Genomic DNA, 24661 nt, shown 5'->3' with positions numbered 1-24661 from the left:
TTGCCATTTGGAACCCGGAGTTTGAATTACCATGGAAATGGGCATGTCACAGAATGTCGTGTTATGCAATCGAGCATAGCTCTCAGATATGAATGAATGAGATGCTCCAGTATCGAAAAGAACAGATGCTGGATGGCAATTAACAAGGAGCGTACCAAGGACAACGTTAGGATCCTCATGAGCCTCCTCGGCTGAGACATAGTTGACATGGCCACGTGCAGTGGTGACCGACTTGGCGTAGAATGTCTTTCCCGCTGGCTTACCACGACCAACGGACTTTCCAGACTGATTGGGGTTGTTGTTCTGGGGACACTCTCGACTATAGTGACCTGACTCTCCACACTTGAAACATGTCACAACACTGGGGCGTGGAGCAGCATTAGCAGCGGGGCCACCATAGGGCTTGGACGGTGCAAACTGCTGGTTGGGACAAGGCGCCTCAAAGGATGGCCTCGAAATGAACCTGGGTGGCAGTGCCGTGCTTGGAATCCACACCCGGCGCTTCTGAGATCTAGAGCCGGATGAAGAGCCAAAATCACGAGAGTGCTTGCGTGAAGCGTCATAGTCAGACTGGTCTGTCTCAGCACTGATGGCTTTATTGACCAACTTCTGAAAGGAGGTGCACTCGTGCAGACGAAGATCGCGGCGAAGCTCAGGGCTAAGTCCCTTGCGGAACCTTGCCTGCTTCTTAGTGTCGGTGGATACCTCTTCAGGAGCATATCGTGCCAGATTCCCAAATTCACGACTATATGCATCCACAGTCAGTCTTCCTTGGGTGAAATTGCAGAACTCTTCCCTCTTGCGATCTATGAGACCTTCCGTGATGTGATGCTCACGGAAAGCCTCACTGAATTCTGCCCAAGTAGTGATTTGGCCGACCGGGCGCATAGCTTCAAAGTTTTCCCACCAAAGGCTAGTAGGGCCTTCGAGGTGATAGGCAGCATAAGTAACCTTGTCAGCTTCAGCTACGTTGGCAGAACGTAGCTTGTGGGTGATGCTGCGAAGCCATTCATCCGCGTAGAGGGGCTCGATGGAATGGTTAAACTTTGGTGGGTACAACTTGATAAAGTCATTGATTGACACCAAGTCATTTCGCTGACGGCGTGCAGTGTTTTTCTCAATCCGCTCCAGCAAGCGGTTAGTCTCACGCTTGTTTCTTTCCGCCTCCAGCATCACTTCGACCAGAGAAGGCGGGTGAGGCAGATTTTCACCCCTAACTGCACTGGCTTCCCCCTGCTCCGGGGCAGCAGGGTTTCTGCGGGTGTTGACCATCCTAGGAGAAAACAAGACAACGGTTTAGATAAGGATGGCACAAACTTAGCAAGGAAGTGCAGAATGTAATGGATAACACGGAATGCAGAGATGTTCATCCGTATGACATGGTAATATAGAACTGCCATATATATACCAATGATCATACACACCATACATAGTTAAGTACAAGCCCAGGCTACAATTCAACTATGATGAAAGACGTTACATCTCATCGGAGGCATTCCAAGCTCCTATACATTATTTTTCTACACCTCCGGAATTGATTACACACTAAGTCATATTCCACAAGTCACACAGGACAGTGGAAATACAACGATTACAATACTAGTGATACTACTACTAACTCAGACAGCTCCGTAGTAGTCCTCATAGAAGTCACCTCCATAGCCTGGAAGTTCAACGTGATCATCCGGGAACAGACGGTCCTGAGGAGCTTGTGGACCATAGGGGCTAGGTTGAGGTCTTGGACCAACAAACGGTGGCTTGCGGGGACCATGAGGTGGGGTGATGCCTCCCACATCACGCCAATCCACCATGTCTGGCAGAGCAGATCTCACAGGATACAGATCCCTCGTATCCATACATCCAGCTTGCACAACAGGTGCAAACCGAGTCAAAGTGGCCCAATGATCAGCACGGGTGTTGAAAAGCTCCAGTCTCAAGGCCCGATTCTCTCGGTCCTTATCCTCGAGCATCTCGGCAGTGGTGCGAGTTAGTGAGTCCTCACATGTGGAGTCAGCATAGATAGCCTGGAGATACCCTTGCGCTCCAGGGAGTGAAGCTGGCATATAATGGAAGTCGGTGTTCCGAAGCAAGCCAGTCCTGACTCGCATGATGGTCATCATGGAATAGGCAGCATCCTGCACAGCCATCTCAACAGTAACCCCGAGTCCATAGGAATAGTGGAGGGGCTCGGTAGATCCAGGATAAGAAGGAAATATCCTGACGGTGCAGAAATATTGGCTTTGATTAAAGTCTCGGAATTGCTCTTCGACAGTGTATTCGGGATACCAACGGTAACCCGTCTCGATCATTACCCGGACAAACATAGAAGTATGACCGGGCACATCGAGGCACCGGGTCAGGCGAACCACTTGGTTTTGAGCATGAGTGGCCATCTGAAAGCACAACCACAATGCAAAGGCATTAGAATTTCTAGGGAAAATTGGACAGCATAACAGCTGTAAATGCTCAGGAACAGATTTGAGACATTCACAATAGATTGCAAAACCACTCAACAACAACATATCAAGGTTCTGGTTCAACTGATAACATACTAAAGTGGTAGAAACTAAACTGAGGCTGGTAACCAACAATCCTATAAGTTACTACGGATTAGTAACACGTGAACCTGATAGAAGAAGAGAGCCTAGTCCTTAACCCACATTGAATGAGAAGAGAATGACTCAGATCAGAGGGCATAAGGTAAAGGAGTAAAAGAGCCTTACGTTCCCTCCCAGAATCAATTCCCCTACATATAACTAAATCATTTCTAGACTCGACATCGACCAGTTTGGCTCAACGAACCTACAGGCAGTCCGGCTCTGATGCCAACGCTGTCAGGACCCCGATTCCAAGTCACATAGATCTAGCCGGTAACACCTCATATCACATTGCGGCCTCACGCACGGTATCCCCACAGGTGTCGCCGTACCATGGCCCGGGACCGTTTGCAACTTTTGGCTCACGTATATGATAGTGTCGCTAGCATCCATATGACAGAGAACCCGGGCCGACATGGCTAGTCGTGAACCCAAAGCGGCACAGACCTATGGAGACAGGCATACATGAATCACATCGAGCATGCCGGTCATCAGCGAGTGAATCCGGGCTGTAGCATTGGGCTAACAGGACTCCGGGGAACCCGGGCTGTAGCAGGCTAGGCAGGACTCCGGAAGTCACCGCGTGACATTTCCCCGAAGGGACAGACATAGGAACAAAGTGAAACACATGCCGGCTAGTCAAGTGTCCTGAGCAGTAGTGCTGGGCTAGCAGGACTCCTGTGAACCGGGCTGTAGCGGACTACTATGGCTCAAAGAGCACTAGACTACATTTCCCCATAAGAGAGGCTGCCAAGGATAAACAACTAGATTGTTGTATCCCACACATACCAAGCATTTCAATCATACACACAATATGCTCGATATGTGTAAATACAACATGGCATCACAACAAAACTCTACAACTCAAGTACTTTATTTAAAGGCTCCAGAGAGCCATACATAACATGTTCGTACAGGTAGGGGTCACATGACCCGACACTCAAGTCATACAAGCATACAAGCACATGCGGAAGCAAATAGTCTGAGTACAGACACTAGAAAGCAAGAAGGCTTCTCGAAGCCTGTCTATCTACATAGGGCCCTCCATGGCCAGGATCACTACCTGGGTGGCAAGTCACTCATCGACGTCGAGATCTACATAAAACCCATCGGAGGGGGCAGTGTTGTCGTCTGAAAACAGTAATTAAGCAAACATGAGTACAAAGGTACTCAGCAAGTCTTACATCAGAACCTACTATACATGCTCATTCTCAAGAAGGTGGTGGAGTTATTGCAGCAAGTCAGCTTTGACTCTTGGCTAAGCTATCCTACGAGACTCCACTAGTAAAATAGTTTTCGCACACGAGTCCACTAATCACCAACACAATACTCCACCGGGGATCCTCCCTCGTCATCCTACGAGAGGGCCATCCTCGGTACTCACACTTATCTTGAGTCTTTTAGTAGTATCCATTAACTTGTCTATGAACTGTATAGGCAACCAAGTAGTCCTTTACCGCGAACGCGGCTATTCGAATAGATGATGTTAACCCTACAGGGGTATACTCCTTCATACACGCTCTCACCACTTACCGTCGTTTACATGACATGTACTCGGCAACCTTCAAGCGAAAGCCCAACGAGGGTGTCGTCCACGGCCTACCTAAACACTCAAGTCTCTAGTCCAGGTTTATCCCTATCCAGGTTCCATTCGCATGGAGTCCGGCCGAGGTTTCCACATACGGCCCCGAACGATGTGAACAGGGTTCCCGAGACACCAAACGGGTGACTTGGTACACCGTGCCACGGTGTATCTACCGCAACATAGCCCACCCCTAGGGTCAGCGCTACGCACGGCCGCCAACACATAACCTACAAACACCAGAAACTAATTGCAACTCCTGGACAGAGTACTAGGGTGATTAAGAAGCCGAGAGGGTCCATTGGTTTCGGGCCCAATGTATGGTAGTAACTGAATCTTAAATCACACATACAGATCTCAGTTCTTAGGGACGGCCTCAATGAAACAACCCACCATGTACTCCTACATGGCCTCTCATCGATACCTTTACCAAAACATGTTCAACACATCCCTCACATTACCGACATAATCATTTCACTCTAGCCCATCATCCCGATGAACCAGACCTGACACAACTCTAAGCATAGCAGGCATAGCAAGGTAGGAAACATAAACATGGCTCAATCAACTCCTACACATGCTAGTGGGTTTCATCTAGTTACTGTGGCAATGACAGGTCATGTAGAGGATAAGGGTTCAACTTCCGTAGCACACAACAGTTTGAAATGTTGTTGTCTTAATGCAGTAAATGAGAGCAGAGGCGAGAACATGGGATTGTATCGATATGATCAATGGGGCTGCTTGCCTGATGGAGTGGTAGTAGGGTACTGCCCTTCAGTTGGATACTCGGAGATATCCTCAGAGGCAGAACCTACCACGAAGGATACACAGAACATAATCAACACATGACAATATGCAACAATATGATGCATGCTATGACATGGCAAAATGATGTGTCCTGCCTAATGCAATGTGAAATAAGTCGAAATGGGTCCATTTGAACCAAAGATTCAAATGGAAGTTAAATTTCTTATGCATAATAAGTGTGTTAGCTCGTTTCACCTAAACAACAAGGTTAAAGTGGTTTTTCATGCATGAAACCATTACAGATGGATAGATTGAATTTTTCTGATCATTTTTCATATATAATTTGTTTGATTTGGAGCTATGGTTGATTTTCTATGATTTTTAGAAGTTTTGGTCATTTTTGGAATTTTCTGATTAATAATAAATCCAGAAAATGTATTACTGCGTCAGCATTAGGTCACGCTGATGTCAGCAGGTCAACAGGCGCCGTCCAGGTCAAACCTGACCTGGGGGGACCCACTGGTCAGTGACTCAGTTAGTTAACTGAGTTAATTAGAGTTAAACTAAATCTACTAAAAATGTCAGCAGGGCTGGGCCCACATATCAGTGGCTCAGGGTTAGTTTTGTGAGGAGATTAACACTAACAGTGGTGATTAGCACTAACTAACACCTAACTAATCCAGTTAGGGCTGACCCCACATGTCAGGACTCGGGTGGGGCCCAGTCGGGGTCATAGTGGGTCAAACCCACCAGCGTTAAGTCGCCGGTGAGGACAGACGCGGCGGAGGGCGTCGGGATTCCTCCTCCGGCGACCAAATGGCCGGTGGAGGGCATCTACGTGCTGATGGTGAACTCGCGCGCCGAGTGGAGCAAGCGGTGTGTGTGGGGGTGGCCGGAGATGACGCCGGCGTCGAGCCAGGCGGCGGCCGGAGTTCGGGCATGCACGGAAACGACATTAGGAGGCACAACAGGGGGCGCAGAGGGGTGCTACGGCCTCCTGGGGGTGCACTGAGCACGATGACGCGCTCAGCTGCGGTTATAGGTGACGGTGGCCACGGCGGCGACATGGCCGGCGGAGCCAAGCTCCCGGCCGTGATGGCCAACGGGGTTAGGGGCAGCTAGGGTGACGTGGCTAGGGGGAGAAGGAAGAGAGGCTCACGGGGAGTGTAGCGGTGGCCTCAGCGAGCTCGGGGAGGCATCAGGGGCGGCGTACGGTCGCCGGCGATCTCGGCGGACCGAGGTGGAAGAAGATGGCGCTAGCGGCGTTGCAGTGCATCTGAGGCGTCGTGGCTCGCCCATGAGGAAGAGGAAGACGGCGGTGGTGCTCGGGGACACGTGAAGAGACGAGAGGGGGTCGGTGGCCGCGGTGGACGGTGACGGTGGCGACGAGCTCCTCTCGGGAGGGGATGGGGAGAGAGCCGGAGGGGGGGGGAGGGGCACGGGGAGAGTGGGGAAAGTGAGAGGGGGACGAGGGAGAGTGCGTGGCACTCGTAGACGACGTCCTGGGTGTCGGCAGAAGCAGGAGGTGGCCGGCGTGTGGCTGCGGGCTCCGGGCACGCGCCTCTCGTCCTCCTCGCGAGAGGAGGGGGATGACTGGCGGTAGCCAGTGGGCTGGGCCGAGCTGGGCCAGGCCAGGCGACTGGTAAGCTCTAACTCTCTCTCTCTCTTTTCTGTTTTGTCTTTTATTTATTTCCCGCTCTGTGTATTGAAATAGAATAAATACTATTTCATTTCCAAAAACTCTGGAAATATTCAGAGGCACATTTGGGAATATTCTCAACAACCTAAAAATGCTTCCAAGATTATTTGAGCACTTTTAAATATTTATAGCATTTAAAATGCCCAAATTCAAATACTTATGGCTTGTTCAAAAATCCAGAATGGCTCCATAAATTGCAAGACCATTTTTGGCAGAGGTTTTAGTCAAGACCAAAAATGGTGGGCTTTTATGAAGGGCATTTTGGGTTCATTGAAATTCCAATTGTTGGAAATTAGCATTTTCAGGGGGGGGGGGTGTTGGGGTTGATTAGGCCCCATTTCAAGTTTAAAAGAAATTTAAACATGATGCACATGTTCTTCCAATCCTAATGCATGACTAAAAGCAGGGTTGTGACAGTGGGAGGGGCGCTCAGCCCCTTAGTGGGCTGATGTCCCCCCTCCCCTTGGCCCATAAGGCCCCCAACACTTGCCGGGGCCTTCGAAACCCCTTTCGGACACGCTGGTCGTCACCCGGTACCCCCGGAACAATTCCGGACTCCAATACCCTTCGTCCAATATATCGATCTTCACATTCGGACCATTCCGGAACTCATCGTCACATCCGGGATCTCATCCAGGACTCCGAACAACCTTCGGTAACCACATACTATTTCCCATAACAACTCTAGCGTCACCGAACCTTAAGTGTGTAGACCCTACGGGTTTGGGAACCATGCAGACATGACTGAGACATCTCTCCAGCCAATAACCAATAGCGAGATCTGGATACCCATATTAGCTCCCACATGTTCCATGATGATCTCATCGGATGAACCATGATGTCGGGGATTCAATCAATCCCGTATACAATTCCCTTTGTCTATCGGTATGTTACTTGCCCTAGATTCGATCGTCGGTATCCCAATACCTCGTTCAATCTCGTTACTGGCAAGTCTCTTTAATCGTTCTATAACGCATGATCCCATGACCAACTCCTTAGTCACATTGAGCTCATTATGATGATGCATTACCGAGTGGGCCCAGAGATACCTCTCCGTCATACGAAGTGACAAATCCCAGTCTCGATTCGTGCCAACCCAATAGACACTTTCGGAGATACCTGTAGTGCACCTTTATAGCCACCCAGTTACGTTGTGACATTTGGTACACCCTAAGAATTCATACGGTATCCGGGAGTTGCACAATCTCATGGTCTAAGGAAATGATACTTGACATTAGAAAAGCTTTAGCAAACAAACTACACGATCTTGTGCTACGCTTAAGATTGGGTCTTGTCCATCACATCATTCTCCTAATGATGTGATCCCATTATCAATGACATCCAATGTCCATGGTCAGGAAACCATGACCATCTATTGATCAACGATCTAGTCAACCAGAGGCTTACTAGGGACATATTATGATCTATGTGTTCACACATGTATTAGGGTTTCCGGTTAATACAATTATAGCATGAACAATAGACACTTATCATGAACAAGGAAATATAATAATAACCATTTTATTATTGCCTCTAGGGCATATTTCCAACAGTCTCCCTGTCGGTGTCAAAACCAGCGGATCTCGGGTAGGGGGTCCCGAACTGTGCGTCTAAGGCGGATGGTAACAGGAGGCAGGGGAGACGATGTTTTACCCAGGTTCGGGCCCTCTTGATGGAGGTAAAACCCTACGTCCTGCTTGATTAATATTGATGATATGGGTAGTACAAGAGTAGATCTACCACGAGATCAGAGAGGCTAAACCCTAGAAGCTAGCCTATGGTATGATTGTATGTTATTGTGTCCTATGGACTAAAAACCCTCCGGTTTATATAGACACCGGAGAGGGTTAGGGTTACACAAGGCCGGTTACAAAGGAGGAAATTTACATATCCGTATTGCCTAGCTTGCCTTCGACGCCAAGGAGAGTCCCATCCAGACACGGGACGAAGTCTTCAGTCTTGTATCTTCATAGTCCAACAGTCCGGCCAAAGGATATAATCCGGATGTCCAGAGACCCCCTAATCCAGGACTCCCTCAGTAGCCCCTGAACCAGGGTTTCAATGACGATGAGTCCGACGCGCAGTATTGTCTTCGGCATTGCAAGGCGGGTTCCTCCTCCGAACACACCACAAAAGAATTTGAATACAAGGATAGTGTCCGACCCTGCAAAATAAGTTCCACATACCACCGTAGAGAGAATAATATTTCCACAAATCTTAATCTGCTGATACATTTTGGCAACATGACATCATGCCATGGCTCGGTGATTATTCGAACCGTTTTTCTTCAACCAGCTCCACACATAACGCGAGGCGGTTTCTTAACACGTCTTGTCAAAGCAGAGATCGTGTTCCCCTAATTACGGGATTCTCATCAATACGGTCGTGGGTAACCCAACCGTGTCTAGGACTCCTAGATTATAGGCAAGTCCCAAACGGCTACGGAGAGGACGCTTGATATTCTCCCTCTTTATAAAGGGACAAGGCTTTTACCTTTTTCCCTCCCGTGCTCAATCGAATCCTTCCCCCGCCTCGAGTTCTAACACCCAAAGCCCAGGTCAGGTGCTTCGGACCTTCAATCATGTCCGGATCTAGCCTTCAAGGCCGGTGGATGCCCTCCTCCGTTACGGAAGAGGATATCAAGAAGTTGAGGGAGGCCAGATACCCGACCGCCGAGGTTTCGCATCGGCTGCCTGCCCGAGGGCAGGTCGTCCCTACTCCTGAACCCAACGAGAACGTTGTGTTCATCTCCCACTTCCTCCGAGGTCTAGGCCTCACTCTGGATCCCTTCATTAGGGGTTTGATGTTCTATTACGGGCTAGATTTCCATGATCTAGCCCCGGACTCCTTTCTCCACATCTCGGCATTTATTGTCGTATGTGAGGCCTTCCTCCACATTACCCTCACTTCGGCCTGTGGCTCAAGACCTTTGACGTGAAGCCAAAGATGGTCGAGGGGCAGCATGAAGCATGCGAAGGTGCATTAATAAGCAAGATCGCTGGAGCTCCATGGCCAAAGGGTTCCATTCCAGAGGTGTCCGGATTATGGCAACGGGAGTGGTTTTACATCACAGCTCCTAGAAGTGCCAAGTGGGCGGCTGCCCCTGCTTTCCGCTCGGGCCCTCCACCACATCTGATGTCATGGATTAGCAGAGGGCTGAGCTGGGGTCCAGCCAAGGACGTGCATGTACTGCAGAGCCGCATTCAAGATCTCTTCGAAGGAGATTTTAGTCTGGTTATGGTGGCGCAAGTCATGCTGGTTCGACGAATCCAGCCATGCAAACGCCGGCCCCTCCGCATGTGGGAGTTCAACCCAGAAGGGCCGGGCACTATTTAGAATTTCCTCGGCCTGACGCACGAGGATATGTACAAATCATTCTTCGGACCCCAAATAGAGTGTCCGGATACTACCGAGGACGTGGGCCTGAGCAGCAACCGTACCGCCGACCAAGTAAGTAATCCTCTAGCCGAACACATCGTCTTTCATTTACCATGACGTCATTCTGAGAAATCGCTCTTTGACCAGGACTGGCTAACAAAGGCGAAGATGATTCGGTGTTCGGCCCCCCTTCCTGAGGGTTTGGAGAATCCGGTACTAGAAAAGATGCTCAAGCTAGCACCTTGCCCGGAGCCCTCAAAGGAAGATAAAGGGGGGAATAATGAGGTCGAAAGCGGGCCCCCATCGCTACCAATTCCAGCCGAGGGAATGAGCGCCTCCGTGAAAGAGGATAACCAAGGGGAAGAATCTGACCTTATCTCGCTTCGGGGAAGGAAGAGGACTACCTCTGAAGATCCGGAAACCAAGGCTTCCAAACGGGAGAAGTTCCCACCAGAGGGTCCTGCCTTGGAGGGTGCTCTTGCCGCACAAAGTCCGCGCGGGGATCTGCCCTCTAATGAGATGTAAGTAATCAAAAAGTACTTTAATAGTGAGGATATACTACCTTACCTCTGAGGAAAATAACCGAAGCATTTATCTTGCAGTTCGGATCTTAGCCCTTCTCAGCAGAGCTCGTCTTCGGGGGATCTTCTTCCGGAGATGATGGAGAGTGAAACGCCTCCCCCGGACTCCCCCGCTCAAGAAGCGGGCGACCTTGAAGTGTCGTCACGGAGGGCCTCTCCAGATCCGGTGAGGCCATAAGATAATCCTATAGTCACCCGAAGTCCCCAGCGTCCGGCTCTCGAAGAGAGCAAACAAAAGAGTCCGGCACCGTCTGGTATGCGGTCGGACGTACTGAGGGAGCTGTTGGAGCGAGCGGCCATCTCAGAAGAACACCGTACGTTGATGGGTACAGTGATGGGAAGAATTTCGTCTGCCGAAAGCGGATTGCATGAAGCCTTTATGAGTCTACTGACGGGCTTTGAGGTACGTGAAATGATATACTTTTTGATAGTACCGCACATTTTTAGGTGTGCCCTGTGTAGATAGTAGCCCCTGAGACTCTGGTTGTCGTCGAGAACGGCGGCGAACAGAGGATCGTAGTCCCAGGTAATAACCATACCGCTTTATGTGCAGGTGATGGGAGCTCCGGTGGCTGGCCGGACTAATGAGTTTGCCAAACTAAAGCGGCAACTGGATGCGGCAGATGCCGACATCGAGCTTGTTAACAAGCGGCTTGACGAGGCACAGGGTAAGTGATGTTTTCTGGTGAATGTCACATAGGAAGAGCAGCGTAACGCCATTATCTTTAATATGTTGTGACTGCAGATGGAGCTGCCACCGTGGAGACCCTTCGGGCGGAACTTGCCTGAGCCAAGGAACAAGCAAGAATTAGTAATGCGGCCGCTTTAAAGGCGGCCGAAGAGTTAAGAGCCGAAAAGGCTGCACATTGCGATAGCAAAGATAAAATGGCCAAGATGGTTGTAAAGTTAAGAGACATTGCCGACCGCTGCCAGTTTCTTGAAGAAGAGAACCGAGCGAAGGCAGCGGACCTCGAAAAGGCCACGATGGCGGCCAAAGACACCCGCTCTGCCATGAGGGCAAAGAAGGAAGAGCTGCGTGAAGCTAGTGATATTGTGGCTGGGAAGCCCTTTTTGCTGCGGAGGAAGTTCGGAGATCCACGGTATGCCCCTCTGGATCGGCTGTGGAGTTCGGCAGACGCATATCTGGATTTGACGACGAGTGCTGTTGATGCGGCCGAATACTTCCGAGATCAAACAGATCGTGAAGTGGACAAGCTATTCTGGTCGCAGTTTAACGTTCCAGAGCGTCCGCTTCCACTAACTGATCGGCTTGCCGAATGGGTCGAACTCAATAGATTGTCCGGACTTGCCATGAGGTCCGTTGTAGATCATCTGTGGCCGGAAAAGCCGAAGCCGAACAGCTATTTCAGCTTAGTGCAGCAGTTCCTTGGTGCGGTGCCACACATTAATGCGGTGAAGAGGTCGGCATGCATAGAAGGCTCGTGGATGGCCCTTGCCCGTGTCAAAGCATACTGGGCGGAGATGGATGCTACCACTGTTGCGGCGCAGGGTTCGGCCATAGGCCGAGTGGCTGCCGAGCACTATTTTGAAGAAGTTGTTGAGGGTGCTCGTTTGATAGAGGCCCAGTGCTCGAAGAATATTATGTTTGAGTGACATGTATTCCCATTGTAAAAACAATGTTTTTATGAAATTTATCAAGGCTGTTTTTATACTTTTGCCCGAAAGTAATATGATGCCTCCTGTGCGGCCGTTTATGTATACATGTGTATAACCTGAAAGATTGCAGTCGTCGGCTTCAGCCCCCACGCATATAATGCGGGGGTGTTTGCAGAAGACGCGTATTCACACTTAATCCAATGTCTTGGTCCTAATAAGGAGGTGATGGCGCATCAAACTAGGCAACCAGACTATAATGCTTTAACACTTTCACTTAGCCATAGGAGTTTGACAGTGGGGCTACTATATAGCCCCTGGTGGCTCCGCACTCATCCGAATTCGGGGTGCATACATGCCTGGCCGGGAAACAGCCCTTCGTTAAGGCGGAGGAATTCTAACATTCCGATAGGTCATCGAGTGGTTGACCAGTCTCACGCTATATCATGGCAGTCAGTTTTCGGCTTTCTCTACTGAGGTGCTCGTCCGGATGAACCAGGGCACAATCGTAGTAGTTCTCCTGGTGCCGCCTTAGCCGATAGAGCAGAACATAAGGCAGCAAAACACAGGAGCCGGACAAACCCAACATTTGACCAAAGACATGATTCAGAGCTGATGCATATAAGGCCAAACTCGCGATGACGAACACTCCCTAAGGTATTCAGTCTTTTATGGTATAAACCGGGCCTAAATGGTGCCCTTTGTAAGAAGCCCCTGGTGTCCAGGTACGTGCATTATTCTGACGTGGCCACATGCCAAGACGTCAGCATCCTTCTCAATAGTACTGAGAATCCGAGGGATGTGTATCAACAAGAGATAGTAAAAAAGGTTTACGCAGGGTCTTAATCTAAAAAGAATCCTTGGAACGGGTCCCTGCTGCACGTCTGCGCCTGTGTCTCCGTTGTGCCGTATCCTGGACGGGTGTAGCACGATGGTCATCTGTAAAAGAGAGAAACTTAGGTGAAAAGTTGTCGTGCAAAAAGGTAGGTTTAAAGAAACCATGTACAATTCAAGATGAGTAAAAATTGCCCCTTGTCTGCGCGCGTTGAGCCCCTTGTATTTGTAATAGGGGTGTGGCCATCAAACCTGTATGAATTACATGTGGCTGCGCCGGACTCGTCTAACCGTGTCTGTGGTATTGACGACCTATCAGATGCTTTAGTTGGTGAGGCCGTTTTTAGTGTGCGGCTGCCAAGGCAGTCGCACTCTCTTCGGCGCGCAAGGATCGCTTAATATTTCCATTCACTGTAATGATGCCACATGGACCGGGCATCTTAAGCGTGAGGGAAGCATAATGCGGTATTGCATTAAAGCGAGCGAAAGCTTCGCGTCCAAGTAGTGCTTGATAGCCACTTTGGAACGGAGCAATGTGGAATGTTAAATTTTCGCTACGGAAGTTATCGAGGAAGCCGAATATAACCTCTAGTAGCAGGGAGCCCGTGCAATGATCCCCTGGGCCTGGCGTTACTCCTTTAAAGGTAGTATTGCTGTGGCAAATTTTCGTTGGGCCTATCCCCATTTTGCGGATTGTGTCCTGATATATCAGGTTTAGACTGCTGCCACCGTCCATCAGGACTCGTGTGAAATGGTATCCGTCGATTATTGGGTCTAATACCAAGGCAGCCCATCCTGCATGCCGGATACTTGCTAAGTAATCCCGATGGTCGAAAGTGATCGGTTGAGATGACCAGTGGCAGGATTCCGCGGTGATAGGCCCTTGGGCATATTTCTCTGGGAGTGCCGCTTTGTTTCTCCCCTTGATCACGTGTAACACGTTCACTGTTTTGACTTCTGGTGGAAATTTCTTTTGTTCCCCAGTGTCTTGCTTGAGAGGCTCATCCTCGTCTTCGCTTGGTGTGTCCTCCCCCTTGTGTACATCGTTGAGCTTGCCGGACTGCTTGAAGACCCAACATTCTCTATGGGTATGATTTGCAGGTTTATCGGGGGTGCTATGGATCTGACATATTTGGTCCAGAATTTTGTTTAGGCTGGACAGTTCATCTCTGGCGCCTTTAGAGGGCGGCTTTTGCTGACCTAGCCGAGAACTTCTGAATCCGACGTTTACCGCCGTGCTCTTCGGGTTGTCTTCTTTGTTCCGATGCTTATTATTTTTGCTGCGTCGTGATTTCCTGTTTCCATCTCTAACTTCGGATGTACTGGGGTCGGTGGTGCTGCATCTGGCTAGCCAGCTATCCTCACCCGCGCAAAAGCGGGTCATGAGGCTTGTTAATGCTGCCATTGTTCTCGGCTTTTCTTGGCCGAGGTGTCTGGCAAGCCATTCGTCGCGGATACTATGCTTAAAAGCTGCCAAGGCTTCGGCGTCCGGACAGTCGACTATTTGGTTCTTTTTAGTAAGAAACCTGTTCCAAAGCTTTCGGGCTGACTCTCTGGGTTGTTGAGTTATATGACTCAAATCATCCGTGTCTGGAGGTCGGACATTAGTCCCTTGAAAAATTGCTCGAAAAGCATCTTCGAGCTCTTCCCAGCTTCCAATGGAGCTTTCGGGCAGGCTTTTAAGCCAGTGCCGAGCTGGCCCTTTGAGTTTGAGGGGTAAATACTTAATGGCGTGGAGATCATCTCCTCGAGCCATATGGATATGGAGGATATAGTCCTCAATCCAGACCCCAGGGTCTGTTGTTCCGTTGTATGCCTCTATGTTTACGGGTTTGAATCCCTCTGGAAATTCATGGTCCAGCACCTCATCGGTAAAACATAGGGGGTGTGTGGCACCCCTGTATCTGGGTGTACCGCGTTGTTCGGATGTTTGTTGTGTTGCATCGTATGCTGGAGCGTGCTTGTGTGGTCCATAGATGGATCTGGTTGCGCCGTCCTTTTGGTGCGAGCCCTCGCGTGGATCGCGTATTGGCTTATGTGCGGTGTTGTTTGCCGCTCTATGTTGGCCGTGAGGTCGTCTATCCGGCCAGATGGCCGTTTTAATTTTTGGTTGCGGGGGATCTAAGGCCTCCTCATCGAATTTAGGTAGCAACTTTCGCTTTGGGTAGCTCTTGGTGTGGCGATTACCGCCGTACTTCGCTGCTAAGTTGAGTACTTTACTCCATCTGATTCGAAGTGTGTCTTGCGGAGCCTTGAGCCTTTGCTTCTGCTTTTTTAGACTCCTCGCGGTGGCAACAAGCCTTTGAAGGGCATTATGTTGCTCCGGGTGTCTGTCTGGTGTGATGTCGTCCGGACTGTTATCTTTGACAGAGTCGGGTTGTTCGGTTTGATTCTCCGTGTTGCCGTGGTCGGGCGATGGTTCACCCTGCTCTAACGCTGGGTCTATATGATCGTTGTTTCTGCCGAGGCGTGATTTGGAGCGGCGCTTACGCTGCTGCTTTGACTGCTTGAGGGGACAACCCTTCGTTGTATCCTTCCGTTCCTCCTCGTCGTCGTCTTTTGGTGTGTCCACCATGTATACGTCATGGCCTACAGTGCGAAGACACCGAACACAAAGATATGTCCGGGGAGAAAAGTCTCACCTTGGATTGCATCACTATTGATGATAGAAGGAACCATCAAGCCTAATGGTGACGACACAAAGGAACTCTCAATGAAAGCACCAATGTCGGTGTCAAAACCGGCGGATCTCGGGTAGGGGGTCCCGAACTGTGCGTCTAAGGCGGATGGTAACAGGAGGCAGGGGACACGATGTTTTACCCAGGTTCAGGCCCTCTTGATGGAGGTAAAACCCTACGTCCTGCTTGATTAATATTGATGATATGGGTAGTACAAGAGTAGATCTACCACGAGATTAGAGAGGCTAAACCCTAGAAGCTAGCCTATGGTATGATTGTATGTTATTGTGTCCTACGGACTAAAAACCCTCCAGTTTATATAGACACCGGAGAGGGTTAGGGTTACACAAGGTCGGTTACAAAGGAGGAGATTTACATATCCGTATTGCCTAGCTTGCCTTCCACGCCAAGGAGAGTCCCATCCGGACACGGGACGAAGTCTTCAGTCTTGTATCTTCATAGTCCAACAGTCCGTCCAAAGGATATAATCCGGATGTCCGGAGACCCCCTAATCCAGGACTCCCTCACTCCCACTTGCACTAGAGTCAATAATCTAGTTCACATCATTATGTGATTAACACTCATAGTTCACATCGCCACGTGACTAACACCCGAAGAGTTTACTAGAGTCAATAATCTAGTTCACATCACCATGTGATTAACACTCAATGAGTTCTAGGGTTTGATCTTGTTATGCTTACGAGAGAAGTGCCAGTCAACGGGTCTGCAACATTCAGATCCATGTGTTCTTCGCAAATCTCGATTTCATATTGTAGATGTTGCTACTATGCTCCACTTGGAGCTATTCCAAATGGTTGCTCCACTATACGTATCCGGTTTGCTACTCAGAGTCATCCGGATAGGTGTTAAAGCTTGCATCGACATAACCCTTTATGCCGAACTCTTTGTCACCTCCATAAACGAGAAACATTTCCTTATTCCTAAGGACAATTTTAACCGCTGTCCAATGATCCACTCCTGGATCACTCTTGTACCCCCTTGCCAGACATGTGGCAAGGCACATCATGGTACACAACATGGCATATCGTATAGAGCCTATGGCTAAGGCATAGGGGACGACTTTCGTCCTTTCTCTTTCTTCTGCTGTGGTCAAGCTTCAAGTCTTAACTTCACACCTCACAACTCAGGCAAGAACTCCTTCTTTGATTGATCCATCTTGAACTCCTTCAAGATCATGTCAAGGGATGTGCTCTGTGAAAGTCTTATCAAGCGTCTTGATCTATCTCTATAGATCTTGATACCCAACATGTAAGCAGTTTTACACAGGTCTTCCTTTGAAAAACTCCATTCAAACAACCCTTTATGCTTTCTAGAAATTCTACATCATTTCCGATCAACAATATGTCATCCATATATACCTATCAGAAATGTTGTACTGCTCCCACTCACTTTGTTCAAATACAAGTTTCTTGCAAACTTTGTATAAACCCAAATGCTTTGGTCGCCTCATCAAAGTGTATTTTCCAACTCCGAGATGCTTGCTCCAGTCCATAGAAGGATCGCTGGAGTTTGCATACCTTTTAGCATCCTTAGGATTGACAAAAAACTTTTTGGTTGTATCACATACAACCTTTCCTCACGGAAACCGTCAAGGAAACTTTGTTTTGACATCCATCTTCCTGATTTCGTAAATGAAAGTGCATCAACTGCTAACATAGTTCTAACAGACTTTAGCATCTCTTTGATTGAGAGAGTCTCATCATAGTCAACTCCTTGAACTTGTCGGAAACTTCTTTGAGACAAGTCGAGCTTCACAAATGGTGACATTAATTACCATCAGCGTCTATCTTCTTCTTAAAGATCCATTTATTCTCAATGGCTTGCCGTTCATCGGGCAAGTCCACCAAAGTCCATGCTTTGTTCTCATACATGGATCCTATCTCGGATTTCATGGCTTCTAGCCATTTGTTGGAATTCGAGCCCACCATCGCTTCTTCATAGCTCATAGGTTCATCGTTGTCCAACAACATGACCTTTAAGACATGGTTACCACCGAGAAGTTGTACACACCCTTGTCGACCTACGAGGTTCGATAGTAATTTGATCTGAAGCTTCATGATCATCATCATTAGCTTTCTCTTCAACTGATGTAGTTTCCACAGAAACATCTTTCTGTGCTGCGCTACTCTATGGTTGAAGTGAAGGTTCAACAACCTCATCAAGTTCTATCTTCCTCCCACTCAATTCTTTCGAGAGAAACTCTTTCTCGAGAAAGGACCTATTCTTAGCGACAAACACTTTGCCCTTAGATCTGAGATAGAAGGTATACCCAATCGTCTTGTTTGGGTATTCTATGAAGATACAATTTTCCGCTTTGGGTTCGAGCTTTTCCGACCGAAGCCTATCAACATAAGCATCGTAGCCCCAAACCTTAAGAAACAACAACTTTGGTTTCTTGCCAAACCATAGTTCACACGGTGTCGTCTCCACAGACTTAGATGGTGCCCTATTTAAAGTGAATGTAATTGTCTTTAATGCATAACCCCCAAAAATAGTGGTAGATTGGTAAGAGACATCATACACCATATCCAATAAGGTTCGATTACGACGTTCGGACACACCATCATTCTATGGTGTTCCAAGCGGCGTCAACTGTGAAACGATTCCACCTTGTCTTTAGTGATTGCCAAGCTCATAACTCAGATACTTTCCCTTTGATTAGATCGAAGGAACTTGATCTTCTTGTTACGATGATTCTCAACTTCACTCTGAAATTGCTTGAACTTTTCAAACATTTCAGACTTATGCTTCATTAAGTAAATATACCCATATCTATTCAATTCACAGGTAGGTGAGAAAATAACGATATCCACCGTGCGCGTCAACACTCATCGGACCGCACACATCAGCATGTATGATTTCCAACAAGTCACTTGCCCATTCCATTGTTCCAAAGAACGGGGTTTTAGTCATCTTGCCAAAGAGGCATGGTTCGCATGTGTCAAGTGATTCAAAATCAAGTGACTTCAAAAGTCCATTAGCATGGAGGTTCTTTCATGCGCTTTACACCAATATGACCTAAGCGGTAGTGCCACATGAAAGTGGTACTATCATTATCAACTCTACATCTTTTGGCATCAATGTTATGAACATGTGTATAACTACGACCGGGATTCAATAAACCATTCACATTGGGTGCATGACCTTAGAAGGTATTATTCATGTAAACAGAATAACCATTATTCTCTGACTTAAATGAATACCGTATTGCAATAAACATGATCTAATCATGTTCATGCTCAACGCAGACACCAATGCAAACAACATTTATCTAGGTTCAACACTAATCCCGAAGGTAGAGGGAGCGTGCGATGGTGAACACATCAACCTTGGAAACACTTCCAACACACATCGTCACCTCGCCCTTAGCTAGTCTTTGTTAATTCCGTAGCTTTTGTTTCGAGTTACCAATATTAGCAACTGAACCGGTATCTAATACCCAGGTGCTACTAGGAGTACTAGTAAGGTACACATCAATAAAACACATATATCAAATATACTTTTGTTGAAGTTGACAGCCTTCTTATGTACCAAGTATTTGAGGCGATTCCGCTACCAGTGACCGTTCCCCTAATAGAAGCACTTTGTCTCGGGTTTGGGTTCTTGGGTTTCTTCACTGGAGCGGCAACTGGCTTGCCATTCAAGAAGTTTCCCTTCTTGCCCTTGCCCTTCTTTGAAACCAGTGCTCTTGTTAACCATCAACACTTGATGCTCCTTCTTGATTTCTACCTTTACGGCCTTAAGCACGACGGACAGCTCTGGGATTATCTTCCCTTGCATGTTATAGTTCATCACGAAACTCTAGTAGCTTGGTGATAACAACTGGAGAACTTTTGTCAATCACTCTCTTATCTGGAAGATTAACTGCCACTTGATTCAAGTGATTGAAGTACCTAGACATTCTGATCACATGCTCACTGGCTGAGCTATTCTCCTCCATCTTGTAGGCACCGGGTCATAATTGTTGTCGACACTGGGTCATGTAATTAATCTTCCTGATTTGCTCAAAACTGATAAAATGAAGATGTTCCTCCTTTATATGCATAATACCTGTAGCCCCCAAGTCTTAAGAGGAGAACATAGTGATAACTTAAGACTTGCTCCAATAAGTGTTTCAACCTTGAAGAAATCCGATTAGTTCATCTCAATCATATAAACTGAATACTCCATATATGTAGCCCCCAAGTGCCGGGTTGTCATGCTTGCAGCAACCTAGGACTTGTAATTTGCTTATAAAAACTTCAATCAGTGTAACCCCCAAGGACCGGGTCATTATGCAATAATGAGCAGGAACTTTGTAAATATAATAATGTAGATTTTAGCAGTGATGTGTAGCCCCCAAGGGCCGGCTTAGTAAGATAATACTGAACTGGGACTTGATATATACTTCAATGAAAATAACATCTTATAATGTAGCTTCCATCGTAGGGCTTGAACCCACGTCCACAAGGTTAAGAGCTTTGTGCTTTACCAACTGAGCAATGGATCCTTCAATATTATGGGTGAAAACTTGTGTACCTTGAATTGTTGACAGGAGCAATTGCTAGCCCCCAAGGGCCGGCTCATTATAATATGATGAGTCGGGTCTTCAATAAGGTGAGCAAACAATGACTTTGCATTAGCCCCCAAGTGTCATGGTGCATGCTTGCAGCGACATGAGACTTGTGTATTTGATGTAATCTCAACTGAAATAATGTAGCCCCCAAGTGCCGGGTCATGAGCCTGCAGCGACTCGAGACTATTCCTTCAATTGTAAAATAAACCATATCCATTGATAATATAATAGCCATTGCGCTAAAGCGACTTTGAAAACCTCAATAATACCGGTTATTAATAACCATAATAAAATCCAGCCATGTTGGCTATTCAAGATAACATAATCTGGTATGAAAACCTTATTCATTCAACATCATAATGGAAATTCAGCCAAGTTTGGCTATTTGAATAATATAACCCAATGATTTATAAGTGCATGATTCCAATGGCGCAATCCAAATATATACTGGTGACTTATAGTCGAAAGCCAGGCCGGTTTAATAAACACCGGATAATTTATCATCATATTGGCGACATATAGTCAAAAGCCAGGCCGGTTTAATAAACACCGGATAATTTATCGTCATACTTTATTCAACCTGTTTCTGCATACAACAAGTTTAAAGTGTCCTGGCGGTTTACCGCCGGACGGGTCATAACGCCCAACATATAACCCGGGTTTATAACCAAGGCTGCACTTAAGAATAATCAAATATGAAATAGATCATACCTGTGACATTGAATCACATTGATGGTTTTACCAACTTTTTGTAGTAAAGCTGATAACCCCAATCTTGAGTACTGGTAACTCCTTCCATATTGTGCCGGTTTATGATAAAACCGTGCCGGGTTGTGATAAACACCGGTTTAACCACATATAATACTGACGACTCATAGTCAAGCCAGACCGGGCTGATAGTCTCCGGATTATAACTTGATCTTGTATTGACAACTTGTAGTTGAAAGCCGAGCCGGGTTGATAAACACCGGTTTATTCCATAATAGGATGGTAACAGAAAATCAAACCGGGCAGATAGCCTCCGGATTAAGATTTGACCGTGTTCCGTCAATTTGTAATTGACAGTTTGAACCGGTTTAAAACTTTGTCGGTTTAAAAACGCAACAAAAATAAAAGAAACAGTTATCAAGGAAAATATTGAAGCAAAGGCAATGATAAAACCATTTGCAAAAAGAGGCTTATTGAGCCGATCAGATGGTGTTACCATGGTCGGACACGACCAAGCTCCCCAATGGTGTAGCTATGGTTTAGGTCAGCCAGGTCCCCAAATGAAACCGTGGCATTATGCCGATCAAGAGGCGTGGCAATGGTTCGGGTTCGACCAAGCCCCCAAGTGATTCTATGGCCTTAGGCCGATCAAGAGGCGTGACTGGTTCAGACTTGACCATGTCCCCAAGTGATCTGGTGGCTTTCACCTATCAAAAGGTATTGCATCAGTTCGGACACGACCAAGCCCCCAAGTGATGTTTATAAAATTTTCAAGGGGTAAACCGGAGGCTGCTTTAAGACAGAACAACTCCGTGTAACCACGCATGATGTAAAAGAACAGAGACCCCGCTTTATGAAGCAGATGCCCCCATGTGATCAATAATATGTCAGGCCAGTAAGGCGGGATACCCATGTTTGAACCGTGCATCGTGGCAGCAGGTCCTCTTCGGCAATTTTTAACTTTTTTGCAAGAGATAAATTCTTCTTTGAACCGGGATCTTGAACCGGATATTGAGAGCTTCAAAGCTTTGTGGGAGACATCTTTCCCTTGAACCGGATTTTAAACCGAAATCTTCATTTTTAGCCGGAAATTTTCTGACGGCCTTTAAACTCGAACTTGCGAGAAGTTAATTCCTTTTTGAACCGGAAATTCTTAAACCGGATTTGAGAGCTTCAGAGCTTTGTCGGCGAACAAATTTCCCTTGTACCGGATTGTAAACCAGAATCCTTTTCTAATGACCCGAAACTTCTTCATTGAGCCAGGATTTTGTAACTGTCATATACTTTCTAATCCGGAAATCTTCTGACAGCATGATGTGAATCCGGGACCGGGTTATCTTTCCCTCCAACGTATTGGGGTTCTTGACTTCACTGAAAACCGGCAATGTTTGCTAAGTCATATCATTGTAGCCCCCAAGTCTCAAGGTGACTCGAGGAGTTGGCTTGAGATTCTCCATATTTGACCGTGATATAAACCGGCATAACTTGTATATCATTGGTGTTGATAGCATGATGTGAATCCATAGAAGGTTGAGGTGACTGCGGCGGGTTGTAAATGATCCCATATGAGCCGTGTCAGCAACTCGGCCAATGGTTCCTTCCAACTGGCGAATTGAAGTTAATCAAAACTGTAGTGGCGACGACTTGTGCGCCTGCCCATTGAACCATCCAGTGCAAACGGCGGTTGATGATAATTTGTCTCCAATTTGAAAGAAAACCGGGCTACCCAAGCTGTGACTTGCTCATACCCAATAAACAGCTCATGCAGACAGGTGCGGCCCAGTATGTTGATGTAGACCAGGCCATGAGAGATGGACAACAAAGACGACCGCGGCTTTCAAAGGCGGCTTGGATAAATGAGTCGACCGCGGTGTAGTAAGCCGGTGCGGACGGGAAAAATCGGCACCGGTGTCATAAACCGGCATGAACGGGCGAGTTAATCGCGGGCGCGGTCCCGACAAGCTGATGTAAACCGGACCACGGGGACGGTGACTTTCTCACGCTCATTCTGTTGGAAATATGCCCTAGAGGCAATAATAAAAGTATTATTATTATATTTCTTTGATCATGATAATTGTCTTTATTCATGCTATAACTGTATTATCCGGAAATCGTAATACACGTGTGAATACATAACCATAATATGTCCCTAGTAAGCTCTAGGTTGACTAGCTCGTTGATCAACAGATAGTCATGGTTTCCTGGCTATGGACATTGGATGTCATTGATAACGGGATCACATCATAGGAGAATGATGTGATGGACAAGACCTAATCCTAAGCATAGCACAAGATCGTTGTTAGTTCGTTTGCTAGAGCTTTTCCAATGTTCAAGTATCTTTTCCTTTGACCATTGAGATCGTGTAACTCCCGGATACGTAAAGAGTGCTTTGGGTGTATCAAACATCACAACGTAACTGGTGACTATAAAAGGTGGCACTACAGGTATTTCCGAAAGTGTCTGTGGGTTGACACGGATCGAGACTGGGATTTGTCACTTCCATATAACGGAGAGGTATCACTGGGGCCCACTCAGGTAATGCATCATCATTATGAGCTCAAGGTGACCAAGTGGTTGATCACGGGATCATGCATTTTACGGTACGAGTAAAAGGACTTGCGGTAACGAGACTGAACAAGGTATTTGGGATACAACGATCGAGTCCTCGGGCAAGTAACATACCGATTTGACAAAGGGATTGTATACGGGGGGTTGATTAATCCTCGAACATCGTGGTTCATCCGATGAGATCATCGTGGAGCATGTGGAGCCACATGGGTATCCAGATCCGCTGGGTTAATTGACCGGAGAGTCGTCCCCGGTCATGTCTGCATGTCTCCGAACCCGTAGGTCTACACACTTAAGTTCGGTGACGCTAGGGTTATGAGATATGTATATGCAGTAATCCGATGTTGTTCGGAGTCCCGGATGAGATCCCGGACGTCACGAGGAGTTCCGGAATGGTCCGGAGGTAAAGATTATATATAGGAAGTGCTGTTTCGGCCATCGGGACAAGTTTCGGGGTCATCGTATTGTACCGGGACCACCGGAAGGGTCCCGGGGCCCACCGGGTGGGGCCACCTATCCCGGAGGGGCCCATGGGCTGAAGGGAGAAGGGATCCAGCCCCAAGCGGGCAGGGGGGGCCATTCCCCCAGGGCGCAGTTGGCCCTCCTATATATAGTTGAAGAGAGGGAGGACTTCATACCTCAGCCCCTGGCGCCTCCCTCTCTCCCCGTTACGTCTCTCTCTCGTAGTATAGGCGAAGCCCTGCTACTGTGACGCCCTGCATCCACCACCACGCCGTCGTGCTGCTGGATCTTCATCAACCTCTCCTTCCCCCTTGCTGGATCAAGAAAGGAGGAGACGTCATCCGTTCCGTACGTGTGTTGAACGCGGAGGTACCGTCCGTTCGGTGCTAGGATCTCGGTGATTTGAATCACGTCGTGTTCGACTACATCAACCCGTTCTTTCGAACGCTTCCGCTCGCGATCTACAAAGGTATGTAGATGCATCTAATCACTCGTTGCTAGATGAACTCCTAGATGGATCTTGGTGAAACCGTAGGAAAATTTTTGTTTTCTGCAACGTTCCCCAACAGTGGCATCATGAGCTAGGTCTATGCGTAGTTCTCTTGCACGAGTAGAACACAATTTGTTGTGGGCGTTG

The sequence above is a fragment of the Triticum urartu genome, chromosome 2 (assembly GCF_003073215.2).
Source record: "Triticum urartu cultivar G1812 chromosome 2, Tu2.1, whole genome shotgun sequence".
In the NCBI taxonomy this organism is placed as follows: domain Eukaryota; kingdom Viridiplantae; phylum Streptophyta; class Magnoliopsida; order Poales; family Poaceae; genus Triticum; species Triticum urartu.
The sequence above is the reverse complement of the archived record's forward strand: the minus strand, read 5'-3'. Positions refer to the sequence as shown.